This window comes from Patagioenas fasciata, chromosome 23, assembly GCF_037038585.1.
Source record: "Patagioenas fasciata isolate bPatFas1 chromosome 23, bPatFas1.hap1, whole genome shotgun sequence".
NCBI classification, from domain to species: Eukaryota; Metazoa; Chordata; class Aves; order Columbiformes; family Columbidae; genus Patagioenas; species Patagioenas fasciata.
In genome coordinates this window covers 5,529,916-5,542,829 of record NC_092542.1, presented here as the reverse complement: position 1 = coordinate 5,542,829, position 12,914 = coordinate 5,529,916, and the positions used below count along the sequence as shown (strand labels likewise).

At 49.1% G+C, this 12,914-nt stretch overlaps 1 long non-coding RNA gene across 1 annotated transcript; it reads left to right on the top strand.

Annotated features, from left to right (window-relative positions):
- The first annotated feature begins 6,557 nt into the window (after window positions 1-6,557).
- LOC139825512 (uncharacterized) lies at window positions 6,558-11,774 on the top strand. Its single transcript, XR_011735593.1, has 3 exons — window positions 6,558-6,732; window positions 11,312-11,439; window positions 11,588-11,774. It is a non-coding gene; the product is annotated as an uncharacterized lncRNA (long non-coding RNA).
- The last annotated feature ends 1,140 nt before the right edge of the window (window positions 11,775-12,914 follow it).

The window sequence follows — 12,914 nt, the reverse complement described above, 5'->3', positions numbered from 1 at the left end:
GATTCAGCAACTGCATCCTAAGGGGTTAATATGAATCCTCAAAAATCAATATGAAGCCCCAAAATGCTCTTTTTCCCACCCAAAAATGGTGTGGGATGGATGGAAAAATGGCCAGAAGGATGCAGCCCATCCCCTGCATCCCTGGTACCCAAAGCTCCTCCATCCCCGAAGAGAAACCCGGAGCCAGGGAGGTGGAAACTTGTCCGAGGACTAAATCAATTTATAATGCGATCCTCTAACTGCCTTCAATTTGATTTTCATTTGTAGCATTACAATCATCAGATTGATATTCCCGGCCGCTCAACCTTGAAATGGGACGGCGCGGCCCCTGCTGCCGGGGAGCCGAGATTATCCGCCTTGCACCGCTTGCCCAGTATTTTCCTAATTACCCATCAAATGTACTTTGCTGGGTTTTTTCTTTCTTTGCCCTTAAAGTCTTTGCTGATTAAGTTTTCTCCCCGTCTCAGCTGCACAACACTGGGGTTGTGGAGTTTTCGGACCAGCTGTGCAGCATCCCAAGGACCATGAGCATCCCCGTGAGCATCCGTGATGCCCATGGGAAGGATGTTGAGGAACTCATGGCTTTTTCCACCTGTTTTTTCCTATTTCCTTTGAGATTTTGCTGCTTTTGGGGTTGGCGTGTGGGAAAGCGGCTGCTTCTCGATAGCTATCACCCCATGGCGTGGCAGAGTGTTCCTATGCCATGCGATTGCAACCACATCATTAAATATATCTATATATTTATTGCGATGCTGCATGTGATGATAAACGTGGAGTTTGCACTTTATTTAGCAATGGGACATTATAAAACTAATTTGTGGCACCCCACACACCATCTCTATGGGCTCAGCAGCCACCTGAACTCCAATTTCATTTAAAATACCCCCAAATGAGGATGCAACGTCCCACCTGGAGGAGATGCTGCTGCAGATGGTTCCCCCATTCACAGGGCTGCTCCACTGCCTTGGATTATTTTTTCCTCACCCCAAATTAATGTGTTTCAGCTAACGAGGATGTTTCTGGTGCTGCCTGGTGAGGATTGTGCTCCCCAAAGGAGAAGGGAACTGGCAAAACCAATGGGGTTTGTTGCTGCCACCTTAATGAGCCGCTTATTAACCCGAGCGTGGTCTCACTCCACCTGGGGACAGCCCTGCAGGGTCCCTGCCTTCTCCTATGTATGGACCACCAATTGAATTTAAAAGATTTTAAAATAATTAAGCCTCACAATTAAACTGAAGACCTCAAATGCAAATATTTCTACGCTGGTACCTTTTACAAGGTGCTTTTTGCAAAGCTTGAGCTCGCTCCCCCTCATCCGAGCAACGGGTGTCCTGCACCAAGCTCCATCTTCCCAAGCTTATCACTATTACAATTCTATTTTTATTTATTATCTCCCCAATTTTCTTTTTGATATTCCCCATATCGACCCCTTTCTCCAGCTCCGGGATCTCCGACGTCCCAGGGCAGCTGGTGAGCTCATTGCAGGAGCTGTTTGCAAACTCCCAGCAACTGCTATTAAGCAGAAATCTCCCTTTAACGACTGAGAAATGAGTATATCAAACCCCATCGCTCCGGTTTAGGAAAGATTATTTTATGTTTTTTTTACTTATTCTCTGAAAGATGCTGTTGTGAGGGGCTGGGAGGGGCCTGGGGCTTCAGAGAGCTTGCAGAGGGGTTTTTGGACTTAAAATGGAGGGGGTTTTGGACTCAAAGAGAGATTTTTGCTGCTTTTAAGGGCTATAAATGGTGGTGGGGGGGTGTTTTTAATTTTGTTTCAGATGTGATTAAGGAGAAACAGGCCCGTGCACCTCACACCGGTGGATGCATCACACACCGAGCATCCTCACAGCTGCTGTGGCAATGGGGCGGGGAGGACGGGAAGGGACGTTTGCTCTGTCACCGTGGGCCGGGGAGGATGGAGCTGTGGGGCTGTGATCCGTGGGATCTCTGCACCTTTTTTCCCTCGTCTTAAAGAACCTGTTCAGTCAACTGAGCATCACTTGGCAAAGAGAAGCAGCGTGGCCAGAGTAGCCGCGTCCTTCAAGGAGATGGTGCCTGTGCGGGGAATCCCAGAATGGACTGGGTTGGAAAAGCCCTCAGAGCTCATCCAGTCCAAGCCTTGGTCCAACTCCAGTCCATTGACCAGATCACGGCACTAAGTGCCATGGCCAATCTCAGTTTAAACACCTCCAGGGCCGGTGAGTCCAGCACCTCCCTGGGCAGCCATTCCAATGCTGACCACTCTCTCTGCACAGAATTGCTTTCGAATCTCCAGCCTCAATTTCCCCTGGCAGAGTTGAAGCCCATGCCCCCTTGTCCTATTGCTGAGTGCCTGGGAGAAGAGCCCAATCCCCCCTGGCTAGAACTGCCCTTCAGGTCGTTCTAGAGAGTGCTGAGCTCAGCTCTAAGCCTCCTCTGCTCCAGACTGAACAAGCCCAGCTCCCTCAGCCTCTCCCCATAGGGCTTGTGTTCAAGTCCCTTCCCCAGTCTTGTTGCTCTTCTCTGGACCCGCTCCAGCACTTCAATCTCTTTCCTGAGCTGAGGGCCCAGAACTGAACACAACACTCCAGGTGTGGCCTCCCCAATGCAGAGCACAGGGGCAGGATCACTGCCCTTGTCCTGCTGACCACGCTGGTTTGGATACAGGACAGGACACCATTGCCTTCTTGGCCACCTGGGCACACTGTTGGTTCCTGTTGAGCTTCCTGTCCATTAGCGCCCCCAGGTCCCTTTCTGCCTGACTGCTCTCCAGCCACTCTGTGCCAGCCTGGAGCGCTGCAGGGGGTTCTTGTGGCCAAAGGGCAGGACCCGGCACTTGGCCTTGTTGAACTTCATCCCATTAATATATGTGGGTTATAATGTGGGTTATGAGATGTCTGAACTGTCTGCAGCCACAGGAGGAGAAATTCTCTTTTTCCACCAATATTTTGGTGTGGAAAACAAATCCGAGAGGTTTCAAGGAGATGTTTGTGTTCCAGCCATAGAGTGGCAAAGGGAAATCAGCTTTTCCTCCTGTCTGTTCCCTGGGGGGCACAAGCAAAGTTCCCTTCCTCTCTGCCCATCATCCCTCTCCATCACCTTTCATCAAGCTGGTTGGATCCCTCCTGGGTTTTTCCGACTCCTTGCAAGCCGCGAGTAGGAAGAAAAAAAGAAATACAAATAAATTGAGAATAATAATCATCAACATAACAAGCAGCGTGGGAGCCTGGGGGTGGAAAAGGAGCAAAGGAGAAATTGCTTTGAGCTGCAAATGCAGGACCGCTCTGAAGATGGGCTCGCTTGAGGTTTGGGAGGAGAAACCTACCTTGAAAGGAGCAATTAAAAGAGGAAAGTAATTAAATTGCTGTGGGGAAAGCGGGGTGAAGGAGCTGGAGAGGATGGGGAGGGCTGGGGGGTTGCATTGGGTGCTGCATCCCTGGTGATGCTCCTCGCTCTGTACTCAAATAACATGTATATATTCATTATATATTTTATATTTATACATATATATGTAAATATATATATATATGCAGCAGGGAAGGAGAATAATATTTCCAGGGGCTGAAGTTAATGTCCTTCGGAAGGTGTTTGGTTATTAAGTCCTGAGGAATCGCGGTGGCCAAAGGGTGGAAATTATTCCATCAGACACAACAAGTGGCTGCTGAGCTCTGCTTAGAAATAACCACCCGAGAAACCAGACCCGGCCGCCAACGTTCTTCTTGCTGCAGCCAGTGGTGAAGCCCTTTGGGTTTAATATTTTCTCCCTGACCGGGGGTATTTCCCCCTTGCTGGGCATGGGAGGAATTGAGATATTCAAATCCTTTCTGGTTACATTTCTTTTTTAATTTTTGCTTTTTCCCTCCAGGTTCCAGGGCAGAAAAGGCTCCCACTTATCCCTGTGCTTTTTTGGGGGGTACAACCCCATCTCTTCATTTCCAAGAGTCGCTTCGCACTAATTAGACCTTAATTACAGCAATAAATTCATCTTGGGTTGGACTTTCATCCCGTCCATCCCCCATCCTGCTTGGGGCAAGAAGCCCAGAGCTGATATATACACATCTATAATTATATAGATATTTATGAAAAGCCTCAATTTGGGATATATTCCTCAAAAATTCACCCGATTTAGTGCAAATTCTTCAGGATCTGGCCCTTAAGCCCCTCTTGGGCCTGGCTTTGCATTGGCAGAGGCTCTGACCTGCTTTTTGCAGCACACAGAATCCCAGAATGTCAGGGGTTGAAGGGCCCTGGAAAGCTCATCCAGTGCAATCCCCCCATGGAGCAGGAACACCCAGCTGAGGTTCCACAGGAAGGGGTCCAGGCGGGTTTGAATGTCTGCAGAGAAGGAGACTCCACAGCCTCCCTGGGCAGCCTGGGCCAGGCTCTGCCACCCTCACCAGGAACAAGTTTCTTTTCATATTTAAGTGGAACCTCCTGTGTTCCAGTTTGCACCCATTGCCCCTTGTCCTGTCACTGGTTGTCACCCAGAAGAGCCTGGCTCCATCCTCCTGACACTGCCCCTTTCCATATTGATCCCCAGGAATGAGTCCCCCCTCAGTCTCCTCTTGTCCAGCTCCAGAGCCCCAGCTCCCTCAGCCTTTCCTCACACGGGAGATGCTCCACTCCCTTCAGCATCTTGGTGGCTGCGCTGGACTCTCTGCAGCAGTTCCCTGTCCTTCTGGAACTGAGGGGCCACAACTGGACACAATATTCCAGGTGTGGTCTCCCCAGGGCAGAGCAGAGGGGCAGGAGAACCTCTCTGACCTACTGACCACCCCCTTCTAACCCACCCCAGGTACCATTGGCTTCCTGGCCACAAGGGCCCAGTGCTGGCTCATGGTCACCCTGCTGTCCCCAGGACCCCCAGGTCCCTTTCCCCACACTACTCTCTAATAGCTCATTCCCTAGCGGTGGTGAGGACATCGTCATGCACGTATTCCCCGCGGGTTTACATGGGAATCGGCTGGATTTTTTATCAAAAAAAACCATATCTGAGGAGTGGTTACACATGTAAAGCAGCAAGAGAAAGGCTTATGCAGCACTACCTCCCCCTGTGCATATATAAATATATAGATATATATCCCCTGGCCATAACACGCAAATGAATAGGCTGGTAATTGTCATTCCTGGGCAGATGAGTTCAGAGAGACGAGCGTAACGGGGGGAAAACAAAAATAAATAAAAAGACAAAAAGAAATTCCCTTTTTTCTTATTTTCCCTGCAATGGGAGCTCTGTTGGGTAGGAAAAAATGGCATTTTCTCTCCTCTGCATCGTCCTCAATTTCATAAAAACCGGACAGGAAAGTTGTTGAATCTCTAATTTATGCCCCTGTCTGGTTGGTTTGGGGGTCCCAGCCCTGGCCCCCAGTGCCATTCACCCCAGCGCTGCCTTTCCTGCCGTAACTCAAACAGCAATGATTAACCAAATAAAATTCCCATCTGTTGAGGACTTTCCGGGAGTTATTACCGGTAATAAAACCCACTCGAGGCGAATGATGTATCTGAGGGGTAAGTGCCTCCATTACAAGCAAAAGTGACTTTTAAATAAGGTTACGAGCTTCCTTATCAGCCTGAAAAAATCCAATTTGGGACGGGCTGCAAGGGGTATCTCCTAAATCCTGGGGAAAATTCTGCTTTCCCAGGTCAGCTGGGCTGGAAAAATGTCAGGAATTAATCGCTCTGGCTTGTTGGTGGAGAATTTGGGTGCTGGGATGCTGGGGCCTTTTGGGGAAACGGTGCCCACGAGCATCACTTCACCCCCTAAATCTGCTCTTGCACAACTCAAGGAGCCGGTGTCCTTCGCTCATCCCTTTGTGCTGATCTGAATGCGACTGAAGCCGGCGGGTTTGGACGTGCAAATCCGTGCAAAAGCGGAGGGTTAACAACTGCTGCCTGCTTAGACAAAGATGGGATGCAGAGCTGTTTTTTCCAGCCTTTTCTTGCTCTAAGTGTGCTGGGAGCAAAATATATCAAATAAAAAGATATAGATGCTCCCGTAAAGCTTTTTTTTTTAAAAAAAAAAAGGAAAGGATTTTTTAAAGGAAAGAGTTTTTTAAAGGAAAGGGAAGGATTGCTTGCAGCAGGATGGGTGCCAAGGTGCAGGGCCTGGTGCAGGTGGGTGCTGAACCCAGCTGTGTTGCAGAGGGATGTGCTGCCCTGCAGCAACAGAAGTAATTTAAAAAAGAGGGATATTTCCAAATGCAGCTGCATTTCTGGTTTATTTTTCCCTCGCACGTGTGGCAAACGCTGAGCCGGGCCCTGGTTGTAAAAATGTGTTTGTATGAAGAATAAAAGAACTTCAGTAAAATCAAGCTGGGGGGGGACACCCCCTGCAGATAACAGGCAATATTAGTATCCTTTTAATTCCTCCACGGGAGGGTTGTGGGGTTTTTTTCCTCAGCAATTTGGAAGGATTAAAGCCAAAAGAACAGCAGGTGATAATCCCGTGTTGGACGCTGTTTAACAAGCCGGGGTTGGTTGTGTCTCCAGCCCATTAAAGGGGGGTTTCCTTGCCCAGGGTGGGCAGGAGCGGTGGGATCCCCTGGGCAATAAATCAGGGTCCTCAGACAAGGGTCAGAGAAGCTTCTGGATCGTGAAACGGCCACAGAAGATGCGACCAGGCTGTAAAATGGCGCCTGCACTGAACCGTGTTGGAGTTGGTGTTGTGGGGGCAGCGACTGTGAACAACAGCCCCCAAGAAATCAGGGACTTTCTGAGGAGACTTCCCAGGACTAAACCCTCATGTTCTCCTTGGTGAGTGATTTTATTCTGGAAATATCCTCCAGAGAGCACAGGGCAAGCGAGCATTTCTTCTGAGGCCTCGTTGCGGCCTTTCCGCACTTAAGAGGGGCCTGTAAACAAAAATGGGGTCAGACTCTTTCACAGGGCTGAAGGGAAGGGGTTTTGCTAAAAGTGGCCTTAGTGTAAAACCTTTTCACTTCTTTTTATTTTCCTCTTAACAGCACAGCCAGCTCCTTTTGCATTTTTCTGCTGTGAATTTTCTGATGTTTGCTTTGTTTCATAAGAAGCCATTAGTTATTAATTTTATTGGAGAGTTGAATGCGATCTGCTGGATATGAAAGCATTTTAGTTGCCAGCTGTTGATGAGGTAAAATAAAAATTAAAATGCCGGGAATAAAAACCTTTTTGATATATTTGTGTTAACGGGCTTGCTTTCTAAAGGAAACATTACTGATGTATGGTTTTCTTCAAGGATTTGTTAGTATTAACTGTGAGGGTGATTACTTGCTTTTGATTAACTTATTTTTGTAAGTACACCTCCAAAAGAGATTTATGGGATGTAGATGTAAATCTAGTAATGTTTAGAATTTGAATAATGTTTTAGTGGAACAAGCTGTGGTGGAGGTGTATAAAATACATATAGGTGAAGCTCTTAGGGACACGATTTAGTGCTAGGTTTAGGTTATGATTGGACTCGATCTTAAGGGTCTCTTCCAACCAAAATGATTCTGTGATTGTACAAAACCCGTTTGCGGGGGGATGACACTTTTGCTCGACACTTCTTGCCGCTTTTCGCTGCCTTTTGTCACCCGTTGGGGTTAAAGCGAAGCCAAGCGCAGGTGAGCGCGTCCTCCCGCTGCCGGTACCGCCAGGCCAGCCGCAGGCAGCGCCGGCAGCCACTGCTGGTGAATTTGCAATGCGAAATATCCCCCGTGGTATCGTTGTCTCTGGTTTATAAAGCAGGCAGGGGATGTAGCGACCCGCCGGGCTGCAGCTTTTTGTATCAAAGCCCAGCTACGCGGCTCCGGCACAGAGAGCAGCCGGCTCCATCCTGGGAGTGATGATATAAAAACCCAAAACCTCCAGAAATTCATGTTCATTCGCAAGCTTTGCTCTAGGCTCTGTCCCTGGGGAGCTGGCAAGTGAGAGACATCAAATATAGCAGCAGAGCAGAGGAAATAAACTCTTGTGAAGCTTGGAACCAAGTTTGGGTTCAGGCTTAGCAAAGCTGCCGTACGGATTCACCGCAAATGCATCACAAATGGAGAAATATGTGCTCCGGACACTGAATTCTAGGGGTTTATCTCCCCTTTTTTCAGCTAGGTGCTCTGTAGCAGAGCATCCTCTGCTGTGGGCAAAATAAATACAATCCGCTAATTGCCTTTGCAGTGCAACACTTGTACTTGAACCTTAATGAAGTGAGTGATGCTGGAGCAGCGGGACAGACACGACCTCTGCTCCCTGTTGGCTCCTGCCACAAATAAAGCATCGAAGAAGCATCTTCAGCACAACCTCAGCTGACAGGTCTGGTTTTACCACCATTAATTTCTTTTTAGAGACACCTGACCGCCCATAATAACCCCTCCCCAGCTGTTGTGGCTTCAGCTGGTTTGAATTTAAGTGCAGTAATGGGTGGAGAGTGGAGGTAGAAATAAATTATTGTCCTGCATACCTATGGTTTGCTCCTCCCGCTCCAGGTAATGTAGATTTTGCATCCCTATAAGTGGCCCCAAGGGAGGGATGGACATGGGGGGGTGTCATGGGATTATCCCCATTCCCATAATTTTGGGGGATCTGCTTCTCAAAGCAAAGGAACACCAAGCTCAGATGCTCTTGTTTTGCTTTTGGCCGAGTGTTGGAGGCTGGGAACAGTCACCTTGAGTTGGGCGGAAGGGAAGCAAAACACTTGAGAGATGTCAAAACACGGGCTGTTCAAAAGTAATTTGCTAAACTAACAATTTGGGCTGCGAGAAGAGCCGTGATTGCCCTCTTCAGATATCTTGGATGGGTTTGTTTTTCCTCCTGGCTCCACGCCCTCCGAGCAGGATTTGCAGTTTCTGACTCTTCTTCTGCAACTGGGGAGGGTGTGGGGGGAAAGGACCCCGACTTCTTCCCTCTTTAGCCAAAAAATATAGATGCCGAAGCCTCTGTGACCATCTCAGATGCTCATTGGGGATATTTCACCCTGTTTTAGCATTGTCCCTGGCTGGGGGATGCCTCTTGCAGCTTCATTGGGATCTAGCAACTATTAATTGTGTTGAAGCAATTGCAACCCCATTGCGGGGGTGATCCAGCCCTAGAGGCTTAAATTATCCTAAAAAATAGGTTTTCTCCACCCATGCTTGCTTACAACACCCCAGTTTGCTGAGCTCAGGGCTGAGCACTTGTAGCTGGCTGTAATTCGCCTTTCTTATAACCACTATATAATGTGGAGTCGCTATAGGCGCCCTGCCAGGCTCCGAATTTGGGTTGGCAGGTTAATTTTAGGGCAACCCTCACTCCTGACTCGACTGGGGTGGGCCGCCGAGGATGTCGTTTAATAACCACGCGGCTTTTTGGAATGCCCAGCTTGCCAATATCAGGTGCCATTAAATGGCACTTAAAGGCTTTTAACATTTCACCCTGGCGCTGCTCAGCTGCTTGTTTGCCCGCTCGCGCTGACAAACACGACGAGTCTGCATCCAGCCAATTTCATGGTCTGATTCCCGCGCACAAGCGCGATACAATAGCGTTCCCCGGCTAAAAATAATGCAACGTACGCTATATTAAAGGCTGATTCATGATGTCTCTATGAACGAGTTGCTTCGGTACCTTCTGTGCAAAGAGGGGGCTGGAGGATCCGCGATAGACGAAGCGTTTGCAGCTCATGTGGTCTCATCCTGGGCTTGGTTTTAGCAGCAATACAGGGATGCTGAGCTTAGCGTAAGGGCTGTGCTGCTCTTTCGGAGGATGCACTCGCCATGAAAACACCTTTCTGTCACCATCCACCACGCTGGTGGGCTTGTGGAGGTGGGAAAGCTGGACCTGAGGTGCTTCATGTCTTGTTTCAAAAGGAGATGGAGCTGCTGGGAAAAGTCTCCCCTTCCCAGGGTAGGATATGAAGCAGCTGCCTTAATCAGGCGTCATTGTTTGCAAGAGCTGGACCTCCGCACGCGTTGCTATTCCTGGTGCCGGGGGCTCTGCCAGCCAAGGGTGCCAAGAGAAGTTGGGTGAGCGGAGAAGTCGCTGCCGCTTTTGGGGAGGTTTGTTCCAGACCTGTTGGGAAATGGGGAGGGAAAAGCCAACCCTTTGCCTTCAGCGTGGGTCTGGGTGAGCTGGGCTATTGCGGGGGGTTAGGATGGAAGGAAAGGAAGAAAGAAAAAGAAAAGAGAGAAGTTTGATGTGCAGCAGGGCTGGTTGCATCCTATGCAGGACCAGCTCCTGTGCTTTAACCCCATGTGCGTCGTTGCGCTGGTTGGAACTGGGCCCAGTAAGGCTGGAGAACTGGGCTGGTGATAACTCCCTATTTGCTGACCTTGTAACACCCAAAATTCTGTATTTGAGTGCACAAATCCACCCAAGCTGAGGACCCAGATGGTCCCCGCCTAACAAGGCTTGGTGAGCTCCCGGTACCCCAGCAAGGAGCGAAAAAATAACTCAATAATTTATTAGCCTAATTAAATTTTCCTAATGCGTTTGACCCCAGCTGTGCAGCGGAGCGCTTATCAAAGCCGCGATCTCCCAGAGATTATTGGACAATTAATAAGAGTCAATTGGTTGCCGTTCCTTGTTGGGTGGGACGTAGATGTCCCCCAGGTTCACTGGTGGCTTTTGCTTCTGCATCGTGGTGCTGATGCAAAGGGCTGCAGAGCTTTGGGGGTTTGCGGGGATGCTCCCGGTAGGGACCATGATGCCTTGCAAAGGAAAAAAGGGGGTTATAACCCCCCTCCGGTGCGGATATGGGGGTCTCTATGGCCTCATTCCTGGCTCAGGGATGTAAAACCGTCCTAATAGGATTGCGAGCGGTGAGGGGGAAAAGTGCTCTCGCAGGAGCCTCTCGCAGAAGCAAAGCTTAAACGGCTCTTTGTGTCACAGCTTTTTTTTTTGAAGTCCTTGTCAAAAAATGACATTTTTCAGGTTGTTAGCCAAAAAACACCCCCCGTGTCCCCCGCCCCGCTTTCTGACAAACCCCAATCTGTCAAGTGGACACGTCCTTTCCCATCCGCCTCGACAAAGCTGGTTTGATCCGAAGCCCGAAGCGTGATGCTGCCGGCGACGCCGGGTCGTGCCGCGCGGTGGGAATTTTGTCTGGGGAAAGAGGATTTAAAAGCATGTGGGGACGTGACAAAAATCAATCCCCAGGAGATGATGGAGAACCGGGGGTGATGATGTCCCCAGACTGAGCTGGGATGCAGCAGGGCAGGTATTTTACCACCTCAGGAGGGATTTGAAGCCATGAGAAGGTCGAATTTTGCTCAAAAATGGAAAAAAAGCTCATTTAAGAGCAGCCAGGTCCTTTGCTAACGGCGATGCTCTGCTCGCATTTGGGGTCAAAGCGTGGCTGGGCTGTCCCCCTGATATTTCCTTCTGCTTCCCATTAATCCATGTTCAGGCCAGAGGTTAATGGGAGCTTGAACCCAGGGCTCAGCATCGTGGCTTCGCCTCCGTCCAGCCCTCTGCAATTAAAGCCGGAGGAGCAAATGAAGATGCTAATGCAACAGGAAGAAAAAATTCATCAAGGTTGGTGTTAATTGCCCAGCATGGGGCTGGGGGAGGCAGCAGAGGGTTTGGGGCTGTGTCTCCTACTTCTCTGCAGCTGGGGAGGGAAAAAAGTACCATTTTTAATGTTTTTTTGGTAACTGTTTTTTAATTTTAATCTCGTTTGCAGGGGTTTCAGGCTGCAAACATCCCGCCTGGCTCGCTTTCAGGTTGCCTGACAGGCTATAATCTCCTCTTCTGCAGACAATGGACAATCTCGGAAATGGCACAAAATCACCATCTGCAACTTTTGGGGATGTTTTTTCTCCCCCGACTGCTGGTGTGGGGAGGCGGAATTTTCTCCTTTTTCCCCCCCAAAAAAAGAGTATTTTCTGGGGATCTTAATGCACATCAAAGCCTACAGCAGGTGGACACATCTGCTGCCCCACGGCTGTTTTAACTGGTTTATAATGGTTTTCAGAGGCATTGGTCAGTGGATTCTGACTGGTTTGGCCTTTTTGGGCTATTTTTGCCTTGTGCCTTAAGCAAAAAGGCCGTGGAATAAGATGTTATTAAATTTGCTTCCTCCGGGCTGGTTTCTTCCCGTCTTTATTTCCCTGTCGCTCTGATCTCCCTTGAAACCAGCTTTAAGGCCGGTGGCTGTCCGAGCTTAAACTCTCACAAAGGCTTATCCCCCTCGTCCTCCCGTTTCTGACAAGGCTTTCAAGCCACGCAACCGCTCCGTGTCTCGCTCTTTTTCCTGGATAATGAGCTTAATTACAGCCAGATTTGTGTTCTCCACGCTGGTTTGGAGGAACTGGTTCTGTATGTCGCTGGCTTCGCATTCCACCTCTGTCTCTCCTTGGCTTTGGGCTTTGCTTGGAGCTAATTAGTGACCAGGAGGGTGGATGATGATGGTGTGAAACTGCGAGGTGGGCAGCTGGGGGAGTTTTGGGGTTATTTTTGCAAACTACACTGAGCAAAAAACTCTTGCTGTGCTGATGGGATGGTGGAGCGATGGCTGTGCTGGTGGGCAAAGCCGAACCGTAATGATGCTGACCCCATGGCAGACCCATAACGATGTTTGAACCCCATGGCACACCCATAATGATGTTGAACCCCATGGCAGACCCATAACGTTGCTGATCCCATGGCAAACCCATAATGATGTTGAGCCCCATGGCAAACCCATAGTGCTGTAGATCCCATGACAAACCCATAACGATGCTGATCCTGTGGTGAACCCATAATGATGCTGATCCCATGAAAAACCCATAAGGATGTTGAACCCCATGGCAAACTCATAACAATGTTGAACCCCATGGTAAACCCCTAATGCTGTAGATCCCATGACAAACTCATAATGACACTGATCCCATGGCAAACTCATAATGATGCTGATCCCATGACAAACCCATAATGACGTTGAACCCCATAGCAAACCCATAATGCTGTAGATCCCATGACAAACCCATAACGACATTAATCCCATGGCAAACTCATAATGATGCTGGTCC